The sequence below is a fragment of the Phyllobates terribilis genome, unplaced genomic scaffold (genome assembly GCF_046119375.1).
Source record: "Phyllobates terribilis strain yellow unplaced genomic scaffold, ASM4611937v1 Scaffold_170__1_contigs__length_4071412, whole genome shotgun sequence".
Taxonomy (NCBI): Eukaryota; Metazoa; Chordata; class Amphibia; order Anura; family Dendrobatidae; genus Phyllobates; species Phyllobates terribilis.
Window position 1 is genome coordinate 2,285,922 of NW_027362930.1, and position 24,332 is coordinate 2,310,253.

Sequence of the window (24,332 nt, forward strand, 5' to 3'; positions counted from 1 at the left end):
GATCCTTGGGTGGCTCCGTAGTTTGAAACCAATTCTGGTTATCGCTTCTCGGCCTTTTGGCTAAGATCAAGTGTAGTATCTGTTCTTATCAGTTTAATATCTGATACGTCCCCTATCTGGGGACCATATATTAAATGGATTTTTAGAACAGGGAGATGGAAAAAGAGCTTGCTCTGTCCACTCCACGCATTGACCTGGTATTGCAGTATCTCCAGGACCGGTGCACCCCTTCTTTAATGCAGTTTCTAAAATCAGAAAGAATTGAATTCAATGTTTTTTGTTCATTTTGCTTGTTTGTCGGATTTTGGGATGGACTCTTTGGCTTTGCTTTTCTTCTCCTCATTGGATTTTTCATGTTCAAAGTTGCAGAAGCCAGATTACAAGCTCATTTTGGTTCAACTTCAGCAACTGTGCATTGCATTGCCATGTAATGTGATGCAATGCTATCTTTCTAGCTCTCCCTTTTTACTTCCTTTTGGATAAACAGACATATTAGGCAAGCATTTTGGAGCTTTCACCTAAATAACTACAGGTGGTGAGATAAGCTGCACAATATAATTGACCTTTCAGTATATTGTTGCACACACACCATCTATTTAGCAAATGCCCTTGTTATCAACAGCAGCCTTTTAAACTCACCTGAGCTAACAGGTATGTGCGCTGGTTACTCTGCTGCGCTTAAAATTTCTTTTTTGGTTTGCTACAATGCCTTTTCTGAAACGTTGTCTCCCTCTGCTGGAACACTGACTTCTTTCATTTAATGCCTGCAGACTATAAAAGAGAACCCAACCCAAAAAGTTTGGTTGATTAGTCTGTGGCATTCTGTTAAACTGTTGCTTATGGCGGTCTCTGTGAGCTTCTCAGCGACATTCAGCCAGCCAGGTATCCTGCCTGCAGTAGATGGAATGTGGCAAAGGAACGCTGGCTGCGCGTGTCATAATAGGCTCTGAGCCTTTATATACCTGTGCACAGCAGCAGCCACCTTCAGTCTGCTGCTGGACAGCCAGCAGCAGCAGCAGCAGGAGAGGTATGTAATCAGGAGCCCTCCTGCTAAGGGTAGACAGCTGCTCGTTCCACCCCACCCCCCCCTTAATTGGTTCTCCTCCCTTCCAACGGTGTTGAGGCGGGTGGGAACAGCAGGGGGTGAAGGTGCTTTGTTTAAAGAGGTGAAGTTATGCAGATCTAAAACGTGTGGATTGCAGCAGCAGCAAGCCGAAAAGTGCAGGCATGTAAGGGATCTAGAGGTTGACAACATGTCTTCTTAACGGGGGTCCAGGAGCTCATCTCCACAAATGGACTTTTCAGGATCCTTGGGTGGCTCCGTAGTTTGAAACCAATTCTGGTTATCGCTTCTCGGCCTTTTGGCTAAGATCAAGTGAAGTATCTGTTCTTATCATTTTAATATCTGATACGTCCCCTATCTGAGGACCATGTATTAAATGGATTTTTAGAACAGGGAGATGGAAAAAGAGCTTGCTCTGTCCACTCCACGCATTGACCTGGTATTGCAGTATCTCCAGGACCGGTGCACCCCTTCTTTAATGCAGTTTCTAAAATCAGAAAGAATTGAATTCAATGTTTTTTGTTCATTTTGCTTGTTTGTCGGATTTTGGGATGGACTCTTTGGCTTTGCTTTTCTTCTCCTCATTGGATTTTTCATGTTCAAAGTTGCAGAAGCCAGATTACAAGCTCATTTTGGTTCAACTTCAGCAACTGTGCATTGCATTGCCATGTAATGTGATGCAATGCTATCTTTCTAGCTCTCCCTTTTTACTTCCTTTTGGATAAACAGACATATTAGGCAAGCATTTTGGAGCTTTCACCTAAATAACTACAGGTGGTGAGATAAGCTGCACAATATAATTGACCTTTCAGTATATTGTTGCACACACACCATCTATTTAGCAAATGCCCTTGTTATCAACAGCAGCCTTTTAAACTCACCTGAGCTAACAGGTATGTGCGCTGGTTACTCTGCTGCGCTTAAAATTTCTTTTTTGGTTTGCTACAATGCCTTTTCTGAAACGTTGTCTCCTTCTGCTGGAACACTGACTTCTTTCATTTAATGCCTGCAGACTATAAAAGAGAACCCAACCCAAAAAGTTTGGTTGATTAGTCTGTGGCATTCTGTTAAACTGTTGCTTATGGCGGTCTCTGTGAGCTTCTCAGCGACATTCAGCCAGCCAGGTATCCTGCCTGCAGTAGATGGAATGTGGCAATGGAACGCTGGCTGCGCGTGTCATAATAGGCTCTGAGCCTTTATATACCTGTGCACAGCAGCAGCCACCTTCAGTCTGCTGCTGGACAGCCAGCAGCAGCAGCAGCAGGAGAGGTATGTAATCAGGAGCCCTCCTGCTAAGGGTAGACAGCTGCTCGTTCCACCCCACCCCCCGCCTTAATTGGTTCTCCTCCCTTCCAACGGTGTTGAGGCGGGTGGGAACAGCAGGGGGTGAAGGTGCTGTGTTTAAAGAGGTGGAGTTATGCAGATCTAAAACGCGTGGATTGCAGCAGCAGCAAGCCGAAAAGTGCAGGCATGTAAGGGATCTAGAGGTTGACAACATGTCTTCTTAACGGGAGTCCAGGAGCTCATCTCCACAAATGGACTTTTCAGGATCCTTGGGTGGCTCCGTAGTTTGAAACCAATTCTGGTTATCGCTTCTCGGCCTTTTGGCTAAGATCAAGTGTAGTATCTGTTCTTATCAGTTTAATATCTGATACGTCCCCTATCTGGGGACCATATATTAAATGGATTTTTAGAACAGGGAGATGGAAAAAGAGCTTGCTCTGTCCACTCCACGCATTGACCTGGTATTGCAGTATCTCCAGGACCGGTGCACCCCTTCTTTAATGCAGTTTCTAAAATCAGAAAGAATTGAATTCAATGTTTTTTGTTCATTTTGCTTGTTTGTCGGATTTTGGGATGGACTCTTTGGCTTTGTTTTTCTTCTCCTCATTGGATTTTTCATGTTCAAAGTTGCAGAAGCCAGATTACAAGCTCATTTTGGTTCAACTTCAGCAACTGTGCATTGCATTGCCATGTAATGTGATGCAATGCTATCTTTCTAGCTCTCCCTTTTTACTTCCTTTTGGATAAACAGACATATTAGGCAAGCATTTTGGAGCTTTCACCTAAATAACTACAGGTGGTGAGATAAGCTGCACAATATAATTGACCTTTCAGTATATTGTTGCACACACACCATCTATTTAGCAAATGCCCTTGTTATCAACAGCAGCCTTTTAAACTCACCTGAGCTAACAGGTATGTGCGCTGGTTACTCTGCTGCGCTTAAAATTTCTTTTTTGGTTTGCTACAATGCCTTTTCTGAAACGTTGTCTCCCTCTGCTGGAACACTGACTTCTTTCATTTAATGCCTGCAGACTATAAAAGAGAACCCAACCCAAAAAGTTTGGTTGATTAGTCTGTGGCATTCTGTTAAACTGTTGCTTATGGCGGTCTCTGTGAGCTTCTCAGCGACATTCAGCCAGCCAGGTATCCTGCCTGCAGTAGATGGAATGTGGCAATGGAACGCTGGCTGCGCGTGTCATAATAGGCTCTGAGCCTTTATATACCTGTGCACAGCAGCAGCCACCTTCAGTCTGCTGCTGGACAGCCAGCAGCAGCAGCAGGAGAGGTATGTAATCAGGAGCCCTCCTGCTAAGGGTAGACAGCTGCTCGTTCCACCCCACCCCCCGCCTTAATTGGTTCTCCTCCCTTCCAACGGTGTTGAGGCGGGTGGGAACAGCAGGGGGTGAAGGTGCTGTGTTTAAAGAGGTGGAGTTATGCAGATCTAAAACGCGTGGATTGCAGCAGCAGCAAGCCGAAAAGTGCAGGCATGTAAGGGATCTAGAGGTTGACAACATGTCTTCTTAACGGGAGTCCAGGAGCTCATCTCCACAAATGGACTTTTCAGGATCCTTGGGTGGCTCCGTAGTTTGAAACCAATTCTGGTTATCGCTTCTCGGCCTTTTGGCTAAGATCAAGTGTAGTATCTGTTCTTATCAGTTTAATATCTGATACGTCCCCTATCTGGGGACCATATATTAAATGGATTTTTAGAACAGGGAGATGGAAAAAGAGCTTGCTCTGTCCACTCCACGCATTGACCTGGTATTGCAGTATCTCCAGGACCGGTGCACCCCTTCTTTAATGCAGTTTCTAAAATCAGAAAGAATTGAATTCAATGTTTTTTGTTCATTTTGCTTGTTTGTCGGATTTTGGGATGGACTCTTTGGCTTTGCTTTTCTTCTCCTCATTGGATTTTTCATGTTCAAAGTTGCAGAAGCCAGATTACAAGCTCATTTTGGTTCAACTTCAGCAACTGTGCATTGCATTGCCATGTAATGTGATGCAATGCTATCTTTCTAGCTCTCCCTTTTTACTTCCTTTTGGATAAACAGACATATTAGGCAAGCATTTTGGAGCTTTCACCTAAATAACTACAGGTGGTGAGATAAGCTGCACAATATAATTGACCTTTCAGTATATTGTTGCACACACACCATCTATTTAGCAAATGCCCTTGTTATCAACAGCAGCCTTTTAAACTCACCTGAGCTAACAGGTATGTGCGCTGGTTACTCTGCTGCGCTTAAAATTTCTTTTTTGGTTTGCTACAATGCCTTTTCTGAAACGTTGTCTCCCTCTGCTGGAACACTGACTTCTTTCATTTAATGCCTGCAGACTATAAAAGAGAACCCAACCCAAAAAGTTTCGTTGATTAGTCTGTGGCATTCTGTTAAACTGTTGCTTATGGCGGTCTCTGTGAGCTTCTCACCGACATTCAGCCAGCCAGGTATCCTGCCTGCAGTAGATGGAATGTGGCAATGGAACGCTGGCTGCGCATGTCATAATAGGCTCTGAGCCTTTATATACCTGTGCACAGCAGCAGCCACCTTCAGTCTGCTGCTGGACAGCCAGCAGCAGCAGCAGCAGGAGAGGTATGTAATCAGGAGCCCTCCTGCTAAGGGTAGACAGCTGCTCGTTCCACCCCACCCCCCGCCTTAATTGGTTCTCCTCCCTTCCAACGGTGTTGAGGCGGGTGGGAACAGCAGGGGGTGAAGGTGCTGTGTTTAAAGAGGTGGAGTTATGCAGATCTAAAACGCGTGGATTGCAGCAGCAGCAAGCCGAAAAGTGCAGGCATGTAAGGGATCTAGAGGTTGACAACATGTCTTCTTAACGGGAGTCCAGGAGCTCATCTCCACAAATGGACTTTTCAGGATCCTTGGGTGGCTCCGTAGTTTGAAACCAATTCTGGTTATCGCTTCTCGGCCTTTTGGCTAAGATCAAGTGTAGTATCTGTTCTTATCAGTTTAATATCTGATACGTCCCCTATCTGGGGACCATATATTAAATGGATTTTTAGAACAGGGAGATGGAAAAAGAGCTTGCTCTGTCCACTCCACGCATTGACCTGGTATTGCAGTATCTCCAGGACCGGTGCACCCCTTCTTTAATGCAGTTTCTAAAATCAGAAAGAATTGAATTCAATGTTTTTTGTTCATTTTGCTTGTTTGTCGGATTTTGGGATGGACTCTTTGGCTTTGCTTTTCTTCTCCTCATTGGATTTTTCATGTTCAAAGTTGCAGAAGCCAGATTACAAGCTCATTTTGGTTCAACTTCAGCAACTGTGCATTGCATTGCCATGTAATGTGATGCAATGCTATCTTTCTAGCTCTCCCTTTTTACTTCCTTTTGGATAAACAGACATATTAGGCAAGCATTTTGGAGCTTTCACCTAAATAACTACAGGTGGTGAGATAAGCTGCACAATATAATTGACCTTTCAGTATATTGTTGCACACACACCATCTATTTAGCAAATGCCCTTGTTATCAACAGCAGCCTTTTAAACTCACCTGAGCTAACAGGTATGTGCGCTGGTTACTCTGCTGCGCTTAAAATTTCTTTTTTGGTTTGCTACAATGCCTTTTCTGAAACGTTGTCTCCCTCTACTGGAACACTGACTTCTTTCATTTAATGCCTGCAGACTATAAAAGAGAACCCAACCCAAAAAGTTTGGTTGATTAGTCTGTGGCATTCTGTTAAACTGTTGCTTATGGCGGTCTCTGTGAGCTTCTCAGCGACATTCAGCCAGCCAGGTATCCTGCCTGCAGTAGATGGAATGTGGCAATGGAACGCTGGCTGCGCGTGTCATAATAGGCTCTGAGCCTTTATATACCTGTGCACAGCAGCAGCCACCTTCAGTCTGCTGCTGGACAGCCAGCAGCAGCAGCAGCAGCAGGAGAGGTATGTAATCAGGAGCCCTCCTGCTAAGGGTAGACAGCTGCTCGTTCCACCCCACCCCCCGCCTTAATTGGTTCTCCTCCCTTCCAACGGTGTTGAGGCGGGTGGGAACAGCAGGGGGTGAAGGTGCTGTGTTTAAAGAGGTGGAGTTATGCAGATCTAAAACGCGTGGATTGCAGCAGCAGCAAGCCGAAAAGTGCAGCCATGTAAGGGATCTAGAGGTTGACACCATGTCTTCTTAACGGGAGTCCAGGAGCTCATCTCCACAAATGGACTTTTCAGGATCCTTGGGTGGCTCCGTAGTTTGAAACCAATTCTGGTTATCGCTTCTCGGCCTTTTGGCTAAGATCAAGTGTAGTATCTGTTCTTATCAGTTTAATATCTGATACGTCCCCTATCTGGGGACCATATATTAAATGGATTTTTAGAACAGGGAGATGGAAAAAGAGCTTGCTCTGTCCACTCCACGCATTGACCTGGTATTGCAGTATCTCCAGGACCGGTGCACCCCTTCTTTAATGCAGTTTCTAAAATCAGAAAGAATTGAATTCAATGTTTTTTGTTCATTTTGCTTGTTTGTCGGATTTTGGGATGGACTCTTTGGCTTTGCTTTTCTTCTCCTCATTGGATTTTTCATGTTCAAAGTTGCAGAAGCCAGATTACAAGCTCATTTTGGTTCAACTTCAGCAACTGTGCATTGCATTGCCATGTAATGTGATGCAATGCTATCTTTCTAGCTCTCCCTTTTTACTTCCTTTTGGATAAACAGACATATTAGGCAAGCATTTTGGAGCTTTCACCTAAATAACTACAGGTGGTGAGATAAGCTGCACAATATAATTGACCTTTCAGTATATTGTTGCACACACACCATCTATTTAGCAAATGCCCTTGTTATCAACAGCAGCCTTTTAAACTCACCTGAGCTAACAGGTATGTGCGCTGGTTACTCTGCTGCGCTTAAAATTTCTTTTTTGGTTTGCTACAATGCCTTTTCTGAAACGTTGTCTCCTTCTGCTGGAACACTGACTTCTTTCATTTAATGCCTGCAGACTATAAAAGAGAACCCAACCCAAAAAGTTTGGTTGATTAGTCTGTGGCATTCTGTTAAACTGTTGCTTATGGCGGTCTCTGTGAGCTTCTCAGCGACATTCAGCCAGCCAGGTATCCTGCCTGCAGTAGATGGAATGTGGCAATGGAACGCTGGCTGCGCGTGTCATAATAGGCTCTGAGCCTTTATATACCTGTGCACAGCAGCAGCCACCTTCAGTCTGCTGCTGGACAGCCAGCAGCAGCAGCAGCAGGAGAGGTATGTAATCAGGAGCCCTCCTGCTAAGGGTAGACAGCTGCTCGTTCCACCCCACCCCCCGCCTTAATTGGTTCTCCTCCCTTCCAACGGTGTTGAGGCGGGTGGGAACAGCAGGGGGTGAAGGTGCTGTGTTTAAAGAGGTGGAGTTATGCAGATCTAAAACGCGTGGATTGCAGCAGCAGCAAGCCGAAAAGTGCAGGCATGTAAGGGATCTAGAGGTTGACAACATGTCTTCTTAACGGGAGTCCAGGAGCTCATCTCCACAAATGGACTTTTCAGGATCCTTGGGTGGCTCCGTAGTTTGAAACCAATTCTGGTTATCGCTTCTCGGCCTTTTGGCTAAGATCAAGTGTAGTATCTGTTCTTATCAGTTTAATATCTGATACGTCCCCTATCTGGGGACCATATATTAAATGGATTTTTAGAACAGGGAGATGGAAAAAGAGCTTGCTCTGTCCACTCCACGCATTGACCTGGTATTGCAGTATCTCCAGGACCGGTGCACCCCTTCTTTAATGCAGTTTCTAAAATCAGAAAGAATTGAATTCAATGTTTTTTGTTCATTTTGCTTGTTTGTCGGATTTTGGGATGGACTCTTTGGCTTTGCTTTTCTTCTCCTCATTGGATTTTTCATGTTCAAAGTTGCAGAAGCCAGATTACAAGCTCATTTTGGTTCAACTTCAGCAACTGTGCATTGCATTGCCATGTAATGTGATGCAATGCTATCTTTCTAGCTCTCCCTTTTTACTTCCTTTTGGATAAACAGACATATTAGGCAAGCATTTTGGAGCTTTCACCTAAATAACTACAGGTGGTGAGATAAGCTGCACAATATAATTGACCTTTCAGTATATTGTTGCACACACACCATCTATTTAGCAAATGCCCTTGTTATCAACAGCAGCCTTTTAAACTCACCTGAGCTAACAGGTATGTGCGCTGGTTACTCTGCTGCGCTTAAAATTTCTTTTTTGGTTTGCTACAATGCCTTTTCTGAAACGTTGTCTCCCTCTGCTGGAACACTGACTTCTTTCATTTAATGCCTGCAGACTATAAAAGAGAACCCAACCCAAAAAGTTTGGTTGATTAGTCTGTGGCATTCTGTTAAACTGTTGCTTATGGCGGTCTCTGTGAGCTTCTCAGCGACATTCAGCCAGCCAGGTATCCTGCCTGCAGTAGATGGAATGTGGCAATGGAACGCTGGCTGCGCGTGTCATAATAGGCTCTGAGCCTTTATATACCTGTGCACAGCAGCAGCCACCTTCAGTCTGCTGCTGGACAGCCAGCAGCAGCAGCAGCAGGAGAGGTATGTAATCAGGAGCCCTCCTGCTAAGGGTAGACAGCTGCTCGTTCCACCCCACCCCCCGCCTTAATTGGTTCTCCTCCCTTCCAACGGTGTTGAGGCGGGTGGGAACAGCAGGGGGTGAAGGTGCTGTGTTTAAAGAGGTGGAGTTATGCAGATCTAAAACGCGTGGATTGCAGCAGCAGCAAGCCGAAAAGTGCAGGCATGTAAGGGATCTAGAGGTTGACAACATGTCTTCTTAACGGGAGTCCAGGAGCTCATCTCCACAAATGGACTTTTCAGGATCCTTGGGTGGCTCCGTAGTTTGAAACCAATTCTGGTTATCGCTTCTCGGCCTTTTGGCTAAGATCAAGTGTAGTATCTGTTCTTATCAGTTTAATATCTGATACGTCCCCTATCTGGGGACCATATATTAAATGGATTTTTAGAACAGGGAGATGGAAAAAGAGCTTGCTCTGTCCACTCCACGCATTGACCTGGTATTGCAGTATCTCCAGGACCGGTGCACCCCTTCTTTAATGCAGTTTCTAAAATCAGAAAGAATTGAATTCAATGTTTTTTGTTCATTTTGCTTGTTTGTCGGATTTTGGGATGGACTCTTTGGCTTTGCTTTTCTTCTCCTCATTGGATTTTTCATGTTCAAAGTTGCAGAAGCCAGATTACAAGCTCATTTTGGTTCAACTTCAGCAACTGTGCATTGCATTGCCATGTAATGTGATGCAATGCTATCTTTCTAGCTCTCCCTTTTTACTTCCTTTTGGATAAACAGACATATTAGGCAAGCATTTTGGAGCTTTCACCTAAATAACTACAGGTGGTGAGATAAGCTGCACAATATAATTGACCTTTCAGTATATTGTTGCACACACACCATCTATTTAGCAAATGCCCTTGTTATCAACAGCAGCCTTTTAAACTCACCTGAGCTAACAGGTATGTGCGCTGGTTACTCTGCTGCACTTAAAATTTCTTTTTTGGTTTGCTACAATGCCTTTTCTGAAACGTTGTCTCCCTCTGCTGGAACACTGACTTCTTTCATTTAATGCCTGCAGACTATAAAAGAGAACCCAACCCAAAAAGTTTCGTTGATTAGTCTGTGGCATTCTGTTAAACTGTTGCTTATGGCGGTCTCTGTGAGCTTCTCAGCGACATTCAGCCAGCCAGGTATCCTGCCTGCAGTAGATGGAATGTGGCAATGGAACGCTGGCTGCGCATGTCATAATAGGCTCTGAGCCTTTATATACCTGTGCACAGCAGCAGCCACCTTCAGTCTGCTGCTGGACAGCCAGCAGCAGCAGCAGCAGGAGAGGTATGTAATCAGGAGCCCTCCTGCTAAGGGTAGACAGCTGCTCGTTCCACCCCACCCCCCGCCTTAATTGGTTCTCCTCCCTTCCAACGGTGTTGAGGCGGGTGGGAACAGCAGGGGGTGAAGGTGCTGTGTTTAAAGAGGTGGAGTTATGCAGATCTAAAACGCGTGGATTGCAGCAGCAGCAAGCCGAAAAGTGCAGGCATGTAAGGGATCTAGAGGTTGACAACATGTCTTCTTAACGGGAGTCCAGGAGCTCATCTCCACAAATGGACTTTTCAGGATCCTTGGGTGGCTCCGTAGTTTGAAACCAATTCTGGTTATCGCTTCTCGGCCTTTTGGCTAAGATCAAGTGTAGTATCTGTTCTTATCAGTTTAATATCTGATACGTCCCCTATCTGGGGACCATATATTAAATGGATTTTTAGAACAGGGAGATGGAAAAAGAGCTTGCTCTGTCCACTCCACGCATTGACCTGGTATTGCAGTATCTCCAGGACCGGTGCACCCCTTCTTTAATGCAGTTTCTAAAATCAGAAAGAATTGAATTCAATGTTTTTTGTTCATTTTGCTTGTTTGTCGGATTTTGGGATGGACTCTTTGGCTTTGCTTTTCTTCTCCTCATTGGATTTTTCATGTTCAAAGTTGCAGAAGCCAGATTACAAGCTCATTTTGGTTCAACTTCAGCAACTGTGCATTGCATTGCCATGTAATGTGATGCAATGCTATCTTTCTAGCTCTCCCTTTTTACTTCCTTTTGGATAAACAGACATATTAGGCAAGCATTTTGGAGCTTTCACCTAAATAACTACAGGTGGTGAGATAAGCTGCACAATATAATTGACCTTTCAGTATATTGTTGCACACACACCATCTATTTAGCAAATGCCCTTGTTATCAACAGCAGCCTTTTAAACTCACCTGAGCTAACAGGTATGTGCGCTGGTTACTCTGCTGCGCTTAAAATTTCTTTTTTGGTTTGCTACAATGCCTTTTCTGAAACGTTGTCTCCCTCTACTGGAACACTGACTTCTTTCATTTAATGCCTGCAGACTATAAAAGAGAACCCAACCCAAAAAGTTTGGTTGATTAGTCTGTGGCATTCTGTTAAACTGTTGCTTATGGCGGTCTCTGTGAGCTTCTCAGCGACATTCAGCCAGCCAGGTATCCTGCCTGCAGTAGATGGAATGTGGCAATGGAACGCTGGCTGCGCGTGTCATAATAGGCTCTGAGCCTTTATATACCTGTGCACAGCAGCAGCCACCTTCAGTCTGCTGCTGGACAGCCAGCAGCAGCAGCAGCAGCAGGAGAGGTATGTAATCAGGAGCCCTCCTGCTAAGGGTAGACAGCTGCTCGTTCCACCCCACCCCCCGCCTTAATTGGTTCTCCTCCCTTCCAACGGTGTTGAGGCGGGTGGGAACAGCAGGGGGTGAAGGTGCTGTGTTTAAAGAGGTGGAGTTATGCAGATCTAAAACGCGTGGATTGCAGCAGCAGCAAGCCGAAAAGTGCAGCCATGTAAGGGATCTAGAGGTTGACACCATGTCTTCTTAACGGGAGTCCAGGAGCTCATCTCCACAAATGGACTTTTCAGGATCCTTGGGTGGCTCCGTAGTTTGAAACCAATTCTGGTTATCGCTTCTCGGCCTTTTGGCTAAGATCAAGTGTAGTATCTGTTCTTATCAGTTTAATATCTGATACGTCCCCTATCTGGGGACCATATATTAAATGGATTTTTAGAACAGGGAGATGGAAAAAGAGCTTGCTCTGTCCACTCCACGCATTGACCTGGTATTGCAGTATCTCCAGGACCGGTGCACCCCTTCTTTAATGCAGTTTCTAAAATCAGAAAGAATTGAATTCAATGTTTTTTGTTCATTTTGCTTGTTTGTCGGATTTTGGGATGGACTCTTTGGCTTTGCTTTTCTTCTCCTCATTGGATTTTTCATGTTCAAAGTTGCAGAAGCCAGATTACAAGCTCATTTTGGTTCAACTTCAGCAACTGTGCATTGCATTGCCATGTAATGTGATGCAATGCTATCTTTCTAGCTCTCCCTTTTTACTTCCTTTTGGATAAACAGACATATTAGGCAAGCATTTTGGAGCTTTCACCTAAATAACTACAGGTGGTGAGATAAGCTGCACAATATAATTGACCTTTCAGTATATTGTTGCACACACACCATCTATTTAGCAAATGCCCTTGTTATCAACAGCAGCCTTTTAAACTCACCTGAGCTAACAGGTATGTGCGCTGGTTACTCTGCTGCGCTTAAAATTTCTTTTTTGGTTTGCTACAATGCCTTTTCTGAAACGTTGTCTCCTTCTGCTGGAACACTGACTTCTTTCATTTAATGCCTGCAGACTATAAAAGAGAACCCAACCCAAAAAGTTTGGTTGATTAGTCTGTGGCATTCTGTTAAACTGTTGCTTATGGCGGTCTCTGTGAGCTTCTCAGCGACATTCAGCCAGCCAGGTATCCTGCCTGCAGTAGATGGAATGTGGCAATGGAACGCTGGCTGCGCATGTCATAATAGGCTCTGAGCCTTTATATACCTGTGCACAGCAGCAGCCACCTTCAGTCTGCTGCTGGACAGCCAGCAGCAGCAGCAGCAGGAGAGGTATGTAATCAGGAGCCCTCCTGCTAAGGGTAGACAGCTGCTCGTTCCACCCCACCCCCCGCCTTAATTGGTTCTCCTCCCTTCCAACGGTGTTGAGGCGGGTGGGAACAGCAGGGGGTGAAGGTGCTGTGTTTAAAGAGGTGGAGTTATGCAGATCTAAAACGCGTGGATTGCAGCAGCAGCAAGCCGAAAAGTGCAGGCATGTAAGGGATCTAGAGGTTGACAACATGTCTTCTTAACGGGAGTCCAGGAGCTCATCTCCACAAATGGACTTTTCAGGATCCTTGGGTGGCTCCGTAGTTTGAAACCAATTCTGGTTATCGCTTCTCGGCCTTTTGGCACGATCTGTAGTGGGTTGTGACATTGGGCTGAAGGTTACTGTGGTGGCAGAACCGATTCTTGGCCTTTGGAGATATCCAGTGCTGCTTTTGGGAATCGGTGCTAAAGCTGCAGTGCCTTTTCTTTACGGAGGACGGTGTGTTGGAGGGAGGACGAACTTCGTGGAGGCTGCGATCCGTGTGTGATATTTTCCTTGGTATCTGGAAAAGAAGAGGAAAATCATGGAGACAAGGAGAAACCCTGGAGGAAGGAAGGAGAATCAAGCAAGCAACCCGAATGATTATTTCTCGGAGGAGCATCCGCTGAAGGACACCATCAGGTTCGTGGTTGCTCCTGACCACCGGCAGGTGAAAGACTCTCAATTTATTTTCAATGTTATTTGTAAGCTCTTGAAGATCGACAAGGAGCATCTTTTTTGCTTTCAATCTTTTTTTTCTCGAGGACTTTATGATGTTACGCTTAATAAAGCCTCGCAGTGTGAAAGTGCCTACGCTCTTTATGAAGTAAATAAAGAGAAGGTAGAGCTGGAGGGGGTGAAAGTAATCCCCTCTTTTCAGTTTTCAATGAAAGTACTGACGATTCATTTGTTTAGTCCATTTATTACAGACTCTGAGGTTGAAAGTTACCTATCAATGTATTGTGACAAAATCATCCCTAAGAGACGCGGGGAAACACAGTTTGGAGTGTGGAACGGGAAACGTGTGTATGTGGTATCATTTAGGAAGAACCCGAATGAGGAGGGGGGCGTGTCCAGACCTCCGCCGCAGGTTTATATCAACCATAGCCGCGGTTATTTATTCTTCCCAGGGATGCCACACTACTGCCGTGTGTGTAAAAAATATGGACATCTGGATGCAGAATGTAACAAGTGTTTTAGTTGCATGGGTACTCCTCACCAGATGGATGAGTGCCCTAAAAATAAGAAAAAGGATGTAGAGGAGATGGACACATCGCCTGAAGAACAGCAACAAGAAGCTAAAGACGATGTGGAAGCAGGCATTGCTGCTGAAGAGGAAAAAGGGGAAGAGGAGAAAGAAAGGAGTGAGAAGGAGGAGACAGAAAGAAAGAGAAAAGAGGAAGAGGAGGGACGGGCAATGAAGGAGAAGAAGAAGGAGGAACGGGTTAAAAAATCACAAGAAGAAGAGGAAAGGAAGTTGGAAGAAAGGAAGAGAAAGAAGGAAGAGGAAAAACAGAAGAGGATAGAGGACATAGAAAAAAGGGCCATGGAGATAAAGAAACAGATGGAAAGGAAAAAGAGAGAAGAGCAGAAGAAAGAAGATAAGAAGAAAGAAGATAAGAATGAAAAGAAGAAGATAGAAGAACAGAAGAAAGAAGATCAGAAGAGAGAAGAGAAGAGTCAAATGTTGCAAGAAATTTCTCCACTAAGTAAAGGGAGTAGTTGTGGAGGGGAAAGTGATATTCCAGAAGTAGTGGAGTCCACTCCTACTAATTCCCTGTCGCAGAGCTTACCTTGCGCGCAGGTACAAATGGACTGCACAGAAAAATCTCTAAAAAGAAGTGTGGATAGAAGTGATAATGAAGGAATACCATGTGGTGGGAAAGTAAAGGCATTAGAAGCAACAAGTCTGCTGGGGAGTGTGTCATCTTCGGATGTATCAGATCTGGAGGTAGACCCATCTTCTCCGGCAGTAGAGAATGAGGGCGGAGGGAAGAGCCCTGCACTAAATGTTAGAAGATGATCCGCTCAATGTCCCTGAATGTTCAGGGGTTTAACGACCTATATAAGAGAACTGCTTTATATGATTTTTTAAATAATGAAAATATTGATTTTATCTTTCTACAAGAATGTAATTTGACAAAAAAAATAAGCTATGAATATTTACAGGGTATATGGAAGGGTAACTTATGCTTTTCTGGTGGGAACGAGTCAAAAAGTGATGGTGTGGGGTTTTTATGCTCTAAAGATTGGGAGATTGTAAATTATGAAGAGATATACCCTGGGAGGATTTTAAGAATTGATGTGCAGAAAAATGGGAAGAAAGTGAGGTGTTTTAATGTGTATGCAAATGCAGAAAAAGCCTTGAGATTACATTTGTTTGAACTGTTGCAGCTGTTTTTACCTGGAGTAGATCCATTAGTTTTAGGTGGGGATTTTAATTGTCATTTAAAAAATGTAAAAGATGGGTCAGCTTCATGTCTTAGAAATATTTTAGCAGCTTTTAATCTTAAAGATACATGGGCATTAGATGGACAAAAAAAGGAGCATGAAGTCACTTGGGTGGGGAGAGGTGTTTCATCCAGAATAGATTATATTTTTATATCTCAAGCCCTAACATGCTCAGGTTTTAAAACGCATTCAACACCTTTTTCAGATCATAAAATAATAGAATGTAGTTTTAAAATAGAATCAGATGTGGATAAAAGACCGTCACACTGGAAATTTAATGTATCCCTACTACAAGACGAGGTGGTTATGGAAGGTTTTAAAAAGCTGTATGAAAAACTGAAGCTAAAAAAAACGTTTTTTAAATCTATTTTTAATTGGTGGGATTTTGTCAAGAAGGAGGTAAAAATATTTTTTATTAAAGAAGGAAAGAAGAAAGCTGCTGCAAAACGTATTTTTTATAATGATCTTAATGCTAAACTGCAATGTTTTTTTCACCTCGAAAATAACGGATGTGATCTGCAGGAGGCGATCCGAACAACAAAAGAAAAGATCCAAAACTGCCTGAAAGAAAAAGGTAAAGAAATTATTTTTAATTCCCGAGTAAAAGTTTTAGACGAGGATGAAAAATGCACAAAATTCTTTTTTAAAAAAATATGTGACAAGAAGGATTATATGAAGGTTTTGGAAGGAGAAACAAGTTTGGAGGGGAAGAAGATGAAAGCAAAAGAATTTTATGATGATTTATTTTCTGTTAAAAACACGGATGTGTCTCTAAAAAAACATTTTTTAGAAGGACTGGAAAAAAATTTTAATGCGGAAGATAAATCTTTTTTAATAGGGAATTTTACTAAAGAGGAAGTTTTTAATACAATTAATACGCTACAAAATAACAAAACGCCGGGAGCAGATGGACTACCTGTTGAATTTTACAAGTGTTTATGGGAGATCATGGGTGAGGATTTTTATGAAGTAATTTTAGAAGCAGAAGCATCTTTTAGTGTCCCAGAGTCGTGGTGGGAGGGTCTTATTGTTTTATTATTTAAGAAAGGAAATAAAGAACTGATTAAAAATTGGAGACCAATAACCCTTTTAAATACGGACTGTAAGGTATATGCAAAGTTACTAGCAAATAGATTAAAAAAGGTAATCGGCTCAGTAATAGAAGTGGATCAGACGTGTGCAGTGCCAAATCGGAGAATCAGCGACTCATTGATTTTAATCAGGGATGTTTTATGGGATGTTTTAGACAGAAAACAAAAGCTTGCTCTAATTACTTTGGATTTTGAAAAAGCGTACGATAGAGTTGCCCATGATTTTTTATTTGCAGTTTTAGAGAAAATGGGATGCCCGGATGTTTTTAGCAAACGTATTAAATCTCTTTACAAATCATGTTTTAGCAAAATATCTATTAATGGTTTTTTATCTGATAATGTAAAAATAAACTGTGGCGTTAAACAGGGGTGTCCCTTATCCCCTATTCTTTTTATTTGTGCAATTGAACCACTTTTAGCAGCTTTTAGGAGAGATAAGGTAATCAATGGTTTTTTTATTCCCGGGAGTTGCAATGAACAAGTTAAAGTGGTGGCATATATGGATGATGTGACGGTTTTAGTTAAAGACACTAGAAGCATGAACAGAGCCATAAGAACAGTGGATTGGTTTGGGGGCGCATCGGGTTTTAAAATTAACATGGAAAAATCTGGTATTTTAACTGTTGGTGATTTTATTGTAGATTCTGAGTGTAAATTAACAAGAATGAATGAAGTAAAAATTTTAGGTATTTATTTCTCAGAGTCAGGTGGTAATGTAAGAAATTGGGAGTCTCTGCTGGAAAGAGTTAAGAAAAAGATTACTTTCTGGCAGTTGAGAGATCTTACCCTGGAAGGAAAAATTTTAATTATTAGACAGGTTTTACTCCCAATGTTTTTATATGTCTCAACAGTTTTTATCCCCCAAAATAATATCATGAAGAGAGTTATTAAGGTATGTTTTAATTTTTTATGGAGATCCAAGATGGAAAGAGTAAAGAGAGAGGAGATATATAAATCAAAGAAAAAAGGTGGGAAAGGTTTTCCGGATATTAGGTCCTTTTTATATGCAAAGTATGTAGCGAACTGTGTATGCACTTTATTAGGACCAGGCTCTAAGCTAAAGTTGTTTTCTATATATAATTTAGGTTTCTATATTAGAAATTATAAATGGTTGGAGATGTCTCTAAATAGGCCTTATAGGTTTTTACCTCCAGGAAATTATATTGTTTTAGAAAAAATTTTAAGAGATTTTAAACTTAAGATGGTCGAAATAAATGTTCTTAAATGCCATAAAAAAATCCTAAAAATCCTGGAAGAGAGAATAGGTATCAGTCCTGTGGAACATTTTTCATTCAAAATTGTGGAAAGAATCTGGATGAATGTAAATTATAGTGTGTTATCTAATGAACACAGGGATTTACTCTGGTGTATAGTAAAAGACTGCCTGCCAACCCGTGAGTTTCAACACAGGCGTGGGTTGGTAAGATCTGAAGTGTGCCCAAGATCCAGGTGTGGGAATAGTGAAACACCCATGCACATCTTCTGGAATTGTAATTTTGCACAGACAATATGGAGGAAAGTGTGCAATATAGTGAGAGCTGTGAGTACTGTTAATTTTTTGGATTTTTACAGAGTATTTTATGGGATGGGGATAAGAGAGGAGGATTTTAAAATTGTATGGATTATTATTGCATGTGTGAAGGCGGCATTGTGGAAAGCAAGGAACATTTTAGTGTTTAAACATAAGGAAGTAACAGTCGACCAGTGTATTAAATTATGTCTAAGTTATTTGTACATGTATTTCTGGAGGGACAAAATGACGCTTGGCAAGGTGAAAGCAAATGAGAAATGGAAACAATGTAAATGGAATGAACTTACCTTGTAAGATTTGATTTTTTGAAAACCTGTGGAAAAACAAAAAAAGAAGAACAAAAACAAACAAAAAAAAATAGCCAAAACTATATAATTTTTAAAAAAAAAAAAAAAAGAGGGAAAAAATAAATAAATATATATATATAAAAGAAAAAGGAAAATAAAAGATTTGGAGAAGTATTAAAATTGGTAGAATGCACGATGATGGATTTGAGTCTTCTTATCTTTTTGTTGATTCCAAGACTTTGTAATCTGAGTGTAAAAAAAAAAAAAAAAAAAAATCTGTTCTTATCAGTTTAATATCTGATACGTCCCCTATCTGGGGACCATATATTAAATGGATTTTTAGAACAGGGAGATGGAAAAAGAGCTTGCTCTGTCCACTCCACGCATTGACCTGGTATTGCAGTATCTCCAGGACCGGTGCACCCCTTCTTTAATGCAGTTTCTAAAATCAGAAAGAATTGAATTCAATGTTTTTTGTTCATTTTGCTTGTTTGTCGGATTTTGGGATGGACTCTTTGGCTTTGCTTTTCTTCTCCTCATTGGATTTTTCATGTTCAAAGTTGCAGAAGCCAGATTACAAGCTCATTTTGGTTCAACTTCAGCAACTGTGCATTGCATTGCCATGTAATGTGATGCAATGCTATCTTTCTAGCTCTCCCTTTTTACTTCCTTTTGGATAAACAGACATATTAGGCAAGCATTTTGGAGCTTTCACCTAAATAACTACAGGTGGTGAGATAAGCTGCACAATATAATTGACCTTTCAGTATATTGTTGCACACACACCATCTATTTAGCAAATGCCCTTGTTATCAACAGCAGCCTTTTAAACTCACCTGAGCTAACAGGTATGTGCGCTGGTTACTCTGCTGCGCTTAAAATTTCTTTTTTGGTTTGCTACAATGCCTTTTCTGAAACGTTGTCTCCTTCTGCTGGAACACTGACTTCTTTCATTTAATGCCTGCAGACTATAAAAGAGAACCCAACCCAAAAAGTTTGGTTGATTAGTCTGTGGCATTCTGTTAAACTGTTGCTTATGGCGGTCTCTGTGAGCTTCTCAGCGACATTCAGCCAGCCAGGTATCCTGCCTGCAGTAGATGGAATGTGGCAATGGAACGCTGGCTGCGCGTGTCATAATAGGCTCTGAGCCTTTATATACCTGTGCACAGCAGCAGCCACCTTCAGTCTGCTGCTGGACAGCCAGCAGCAGCAGCAGCAGCAGGAGAGGTATGTAATCAGGAGCCCTCCTGCTAAGGGTAGACAGCTGCTCGTTCCACCCCACCCCCCGCCTTAATTGGTTCTCCTCCCTTCCAACGGTGTTGAGGCGGGTGGGAACAGCAGGGGGTGAAGGTGCTGTGTTTAAAGAGGTGGAGTTATGCAGATCTAAAACGCGTGGATTGCAGCAGCAGCAAGCCGAAAAGTGCAGGCATGTAAGGGATCTAGAGGTTGACAACATGTCTTCTTAACGGGAGTCCAGGAGCTCATCTCCACAAATGGACTTTTCAGGATCCTTGGGTGGCTCCGTAGTTTGAAACCAATTCTGGTTATCGCTTCTCGGCCTTTTGGCTAAGATCAAGTGTAGTATCTGTTCTTATCAGTTTAATATCTGATACGTCCCCTATCTGGGGACCATATATTAAATGGATTTTTAGAACAGGGAGATGGAAAAAGAGCTTGCTCTGTCCACTCCACGCATTGACCTGGTATTGCAGTATCTCCAGGACCGGTGCACCCCTTCTTTAATGCAGTTTCTAAAATCAGAAAGAATTGAATTCAATGTTTTTTGTTCATTTTGCTTGTTTGTCGGATTTTGGGATGGACTCTTTGGCTTTGCTTTTCTTCTCCTCATTGGATTTTTCATGTTCAAAGTTGCAGAAGCCAGATTACAAGCTCATTTTGGTTCAACTTCAGCAACTGTGCATTGCATTGCCATGTAATGTGATGCAATGCTATCTTTCTAGCTCTCCCTTTTTACTTCCTTTTGGATAAACAGACATATTAGGCAAGCATTTTGGAGCTTTCACCTAAATAACTACAGGTGGTGAGATAAGCTGCACAATATAATTGACCTTTCAGTATATTGTTGCACACACACCATCTATTTAGCAAATGCCCTTGTTATCAACAGCAGCCTTTTAAACTCACCTGAGCTAACAGGTATGTGCGCTGGTTACTCTGCTGCGCTTAAAATTTCTTTTTTGGTTTGCTACAATGCCTTTTCTGAAACGTTGTCTCCTTCTGCTGGAACACTGACTTCTTTCATTTAATGCCTGCAGACTATAAAAGAGAACCCAACCCAAAAAGTTTGGTTGATTAGTCTGTGGCATTCTGTTAAACTGTTGCTTATGGCGGTCTCTGTGAGCTTCTCAGCGACATTCAGCCAGCCAGGTATCCTGCCTGCAGTAGATGGAATGTGGCAATGGAACGCTGGCTGCGCGTGTCATAATAGGCTCTGAGCCTTTATATACCTGTGCACAGCAGCAGCCACCTTCAGTCTGCTGCTGGACAGCCAGCAGCAGCAGCAGCAGCAGGAGAGGTATGTAATCAGGAGCCCTCCTGCTAAGGGTAGACAGCTGCTCGTTCCACCCCACCCCCCGCCTTAATTGGTTCTCCTCCCTTCCAACGGTGTTGAGGCGGGTGGGAACAGCAGGGGGTGAAGGTGCTGTGTTTAAAGAGGTGGAGTTATGCAGATCTAAAACGCGTGGATTGCAGCAGCAGCAAGCCGAAAAGTGCAGGCATGTAAGGGATCTAGAGGTTGACAACATGTCTTCTTAACGGGAGTCCAGGAGCTCATCTCCACAAATGGACTTTTCAGGATCCTTGGGTGGCTCCGTAGTTTGAAACCAATTCTGGTTATCGCTTCTCGGCCTTTTGGCTAAGATCAAGTGTAGTATCTGTTCTTATCAGTTTAATATCTGATACGTCCCCTATCTGGGGACCATATATTAAATGGATTTTTAGAACAGGGAGATGGAAAAAGAGCTTGCTCTGTCCACTCCACGCATTGACCTGGTATTGCAGTATCTCCAGGACCGGTGCACCCCTTCTTTAATGCAGTTTCTAAAATCAGAAAGAATTGAATTCAATGTTTTTTGTTCATTTTGCTTGTTTGTCGGATTTTGGGATGGACTCTTTGGCTTTGCTTTTCTTCTCCTCATTGGATTTTTCATGTTCAAAGTTGCAGAAGCCAGATTACAAGCTCATTTTGGTTCAACTTCAGCAACTGTGCATTGCATTGCCATGTAATGTGATGCAATGCTATCTTTCTAGCTCTCCCTTTTTACTTCCTTTTGGATAAACAGACATATTAGGCAAGCATTTTGGAGCTTTCACCTAAATAACTACAGGTGGTGAGATAAGCTGCACAATATAATTGACCTTTCAGTATATTGTTGCACACACACCATCTATTTAGCAAATGCCCTTGTTATCAACAGCAGCCTTTTAAACTCACCTGAGCTAACAGGTATGTGCGCTGGTTACTCTGCTGCGCTTAAAATTTCTTTTTTGGTTTGCTACAATGCCTTTTCTGAAACGTTGTCTCCTTCTGCTGGAACACTGACTTCTTTCATTTAATGCCTGCAGACTATAAAAGAGAACCCAACCCAAAAAGTTTGGTTGATTAGTCTGTGGCATTCTGTTAAACTGTTGCTTATGGCGGTCTCTGTGAGCTTCTCAGCGACATTCAGCCAGCCAGGTATCCTGCCTGCAGTAGATGGAATGTGGCAATGGAACGCTGGCTGCGCGTGTCATAATAGGCTCTGAGACTTTATATACCTGTGCACAGCAGCAGCCACCTTCAGTCTGCTGCTGGACAGCCAGCAGCAGCAGCAGCAGGAGAGGTATGTAATCAGGAGCCCTCCTGCTAAGGGTAGACAGCTGCTCGTTCCACCCCACCCCCCGCCTTAATTGGTTCTCCTCCCTTCCAACGGTGTTGAGGCGGGTGGGAACAGCAGGGGGTGAAGGTGCTGTGTTTAAAGAGGTGGAGTTATGCAGATCTAAAACGCGTGGATTGCAGCAGCAGCAAGCCGAAAAGTGCAGGCATGTAAGGGATCTAGAGGTTGACAACATGTCTTCTTAACGGGAGTCCAGGAGCTCATCTCCACAAATGGACTTTTCAGGATCCTTGGGTGGCTCCGTAGTTTGAAACCAATTCTGGTTATCGCTTCTCGGCCTTTTGGCTAAGATCAAGTGTAGTATCTGTTCTTTTAAGAACACAAGAGCTACGATCTACACTTGACGAGAGCGATCGAACTCGGAAGGAGAAGAGCTTCGGAGCCCAGCTGACATCAGAGAACGAAGGCGGATATCGGTGGGAGGAAGAAGCTCTAAAGAATCCAGAAGAAGACGAAGACTCGGAGAAGAATCGGGCTGTCCTGTGGAATCTTCGAGGAAGAAAATCATCGAGACAAAGACCTTTCGGGGAATTTGTCCAGAACACGACGGGAGAAGAATCTGCATAGCTCCACCCATTCCGGGAAGAGTTCCAGATCCAGCTCCAAGAAGTAACTGCAGGAGGAAAGCCATGGCAAGCGCTGCGAGGAAGGCCGAAAAGAAGAGCCTGGAGCTGGGGACAGCCAGGAGGGCCCAGCCAGGAGCCGATTCTGACCCCAAGGACTCTGCCTCCATGACTGGCCAGCAGAAGGGACCCCAGAAGCCCCGCCACGAAGCTCCAGCCCTGGAGCCATGGATGCGGCAGACGGTGGCCCTGAAGCTGAAGGAAGTGGATGGGAGGGTGCCGGACATGTCCTCGGACGTGTTCTGCCAGAAGATGCTGCTGGATCGAGGCTTCTCCAGGTCGGACACCCTCAGCATCCAGACCTTCTTGACGGGGATCTTCTTCGTCACCTTCGCCACTGTGAACACCTGCAGGAGGTTCTGGGAAATGGTAAGCGCAAAAGGACCGGATAATTCTTTCTCTGCCTTTACAGGTAGCTGCCCTATCCAGAGGGACGAAAGGAGGATCACGGTCTCCATGCGCAACCCGCACACCCCAGGCCAAGACATCTGTACCTTCCTGAGACGCTTCTGTTTGGTTGTGAAGGAACCCTCTCACATCCTGAATGGACTCGGCTTCTGGACAGGTAAGTGGTCGGTGACCGTTAGACTTCACAGGGACCTGGCGTACTCAGACGGACTTCGGCACCTGCCCCCGACATTCTCCCTGGGCAACTCCTACGGCCTCATCTATTACCCGGACATGCCGCGGAACTGCAGGAGATGCGGCAAGAACGGCCACGAGATGAAGGACTGCAAGGAGGATGCCTGCAGGATTTGTCGAGTGACGGGACACAGCTCGAAGGACTGCCCGAAGAAGACGTCCTGCAACCTGTGTGGGCTGGCGGCTCATCTGTACAAGGATTGCCCCAAGCGTGAGAGATCCTGGGCATCGGTGGTTGCGACGACCCCAGCTACGGAGGACAAGGCCCCGACGACCAGGCCTGTGAAGGTCAAGGACGCGACGACCAAGGCCCCAGCGGCCAAGGCCGAGACGACCAAGGCCAATGCGGTCAAGGAGTCGGTGGCCAAAGCCCCAGCGACGGTCCCAGCAGCTCCGAAGCAGAAGAAAAAGTCAAAGGAGGGTAAGAGTTCTGTCACCCCTCTCTCGATCCCTCCCCCTGCCACCCCCGTCCAATCCCCCCCCACCCCGGCCACCCCTGCTGAGGATTCCACTTCCTCTTCCTCCTTCCCCTACTCCTCAGCAGGTGTCCTTTCCCCTGCCCCGGCAGCCACTCTCCCTCCCCAGACCATGGTAGCGGTGGAATTAACCTTTCCTCCACCCGCCGCTATCTATTCCGAGGAGGATTTTCCTCTTCTTGTCTCCCCAGTTCCAACCCGGGGAAAGAGGAAGGTGGAGGACAGCCCTGCTACTGAATCCTCCAAAAAGAAGATTCTGGATTTCGTAGGCGAAAAGGAGGATACCCTCCCTGAGCCAGAAGAGATGGAGCACATGGTTGAGACCCTGGTGGCCGAGCCAGAAGAGGAGGAACTGGTGGTCGCCGAGATCGAGGCCGCGCTGCTTGACCAGATGGAGGAAGAGGGCCTGCTGGTGATCCCGTCACCAGCAGTCAACACCGACGAGGGACCACCCGACCGGAGTGGTAACTAAGGTGTATTGCCTGCGCTAACTTTTTCTTTTTTCCCTACATGATGGCTAATATTAACTTATTTTC

The 24,332-nt window shown here is 44.0% G+C and overlaps 12 non-coding genes and 2 pseudogenes across 12 annotated transcripts; all 14 read left to right on the forward strand.

Annotated features, from left to right (window-relative positions):
- The first annotated feature begins 40 nt into the window (after positions 1-40).
- On the forward strand, positions 41-231 carry LOC141211372 (U2 spliceosomal RNA). Its single transcript, XR_012281348.1, has one exon. It is a non-coding gene; the product is annotated as a U2 spliceosomal RNA (small nuclear RNA).
- A 1,114-nt stretch (positions 232-1,345) lies between these two features.
- LOC141211587 (U2 spliceosomal RNA) lies at positions 1,346-1,536 on the forward strand. The gene has a single exon (XR_012281557.1). It is a non-coding gene; the product is annotated as a U2 spliceosomal RNA (small nuclear RNA).
- A 1,115-nt stretch (positions 1,537-2,651) lies between these two features.
- On the forward strand, positions 2,652-2,842 carry LOC141211373 (U2 spliceosomal RNA). Its single transcript, XR_012281349.1, has one exon. It is a non-coding gene; the product is annotated as a U2 spliceosomal RNA (small nuclear RNA).
- A 1,112-nt stretch (positions 2,843-3,954) lies between these two features.
- Positions 3,955-4,145, forward strand: LOC141211374 (U2 spliceosomal RNA). The gene has a single exon (XR_012281350.1). It is a non-coding gene; the product is annotated as a U2 spliceosomal RNA (small nuclear RNA).
- Positions 4,146-5,260: 1,115 nt separating this feature from the next.
- On the forward strand, positions 5,261-5,451 carry LOC141211375 (U2 spliceosomal RNA). The gene has a single exon (XR_012281351.1). It is a non-coding gene; the product is annotated as a U2 spliceosomal RNA (small nuclear RNA).
- A 1,118-nt stretch (positions 5,452-6,569) lies between these two features.
- Positions 6,570-6,760, forward strand: LOC141211376 (U2 spliceosomal RNA). The gene has a single exon (XR_012281352.1). It is a non-coding gene; the product is annotated as a U2 spliceosomal RNA (small nuclear RNA).
- Positions 6,761-7,875: 1,115 nt separating this feature from the next.
- LOC141211377 (U2 spliceosomal RNA) lies at positions 7,876-8,066 on the forward strand. Its single transcript, XR_012281353.1, has one exon. It is a non-coding gene; the product is annotated as a U2 spliceosomal RNA (small nuclear RNA).
- Positions 8,067-9,181: 1,115 nt separating this feature from the next.
- Positions 9,182-9,372, forward strand: LOC141211378 (U2 spliceosomal RNA). Its single transcript, XR_012281354.1, has one exon. It is a non-coding gene; the product is annotated as a U2 spliceosomal RNA (small nuclear RNA).
- Positions 9,373-10,487: 1,115 nt separating this feature from the next.
- LOC141211379 (U2 spliceosomal RNA) lies at positions 10,488-10,678 on the forward strand. Its single transcript, XR_012281355.1, has one exon. It is a non-coding gene; the product is annotated as a U2 spliceosomal RNA (small nuclear RNA).
- Positions 10,679-11,796: 1,118 nt separating this feature from the next.
- Positions 11,797-11,987, forward strand: LOC141211380 (U2 spliceosomal RNA). Its single transcript, XR_012281356.1, has one exon. It is a non-coding gene; the product is annotated as a U2 spliceosomal RNA (small nuclear RNA).
- Positions 11,988-18,373: 6,386 nt separating this feature from the next.
- Positions 18,374-18,587, forward strand: LOC141211652 (U2 spliceosomal RNA; annotated as a pseudogene).
- Positions 18,588-19,705: 1,118 nt separating this feature from the next.
- On the forward strand, positions 19,706-19,896 carry LOC141211382 (U2 spliceosomal RNA). The gene has a single exon (XR_012281358.1). It is a non-coding gene; the product is annotated as a U2 spliceosomal RNA (small nuclear RNA).
- A 1,118-nt stretch (positions 19,897-21,014) lies between these two features.
- LOC141211383 (U2 spliceosomal RNA) lies at positions 21,015-21,205 on the forward strand. The gene has a single exon (XR_012281359.1). It is a non-coding gene; the product is annotated as a U2 spliceosomal RNA (small nuclear RNA).
- Positions 21,206-22,320: 1,115 nt separating this feature from the next.
- Positions 22,321-22,398, forward strand: LOC141211826 (U2 spliceosomal RNA; annotated as a pseudogene).
- Positions 22,399-24,332: the final 1,934 nt, after the last annotated feature.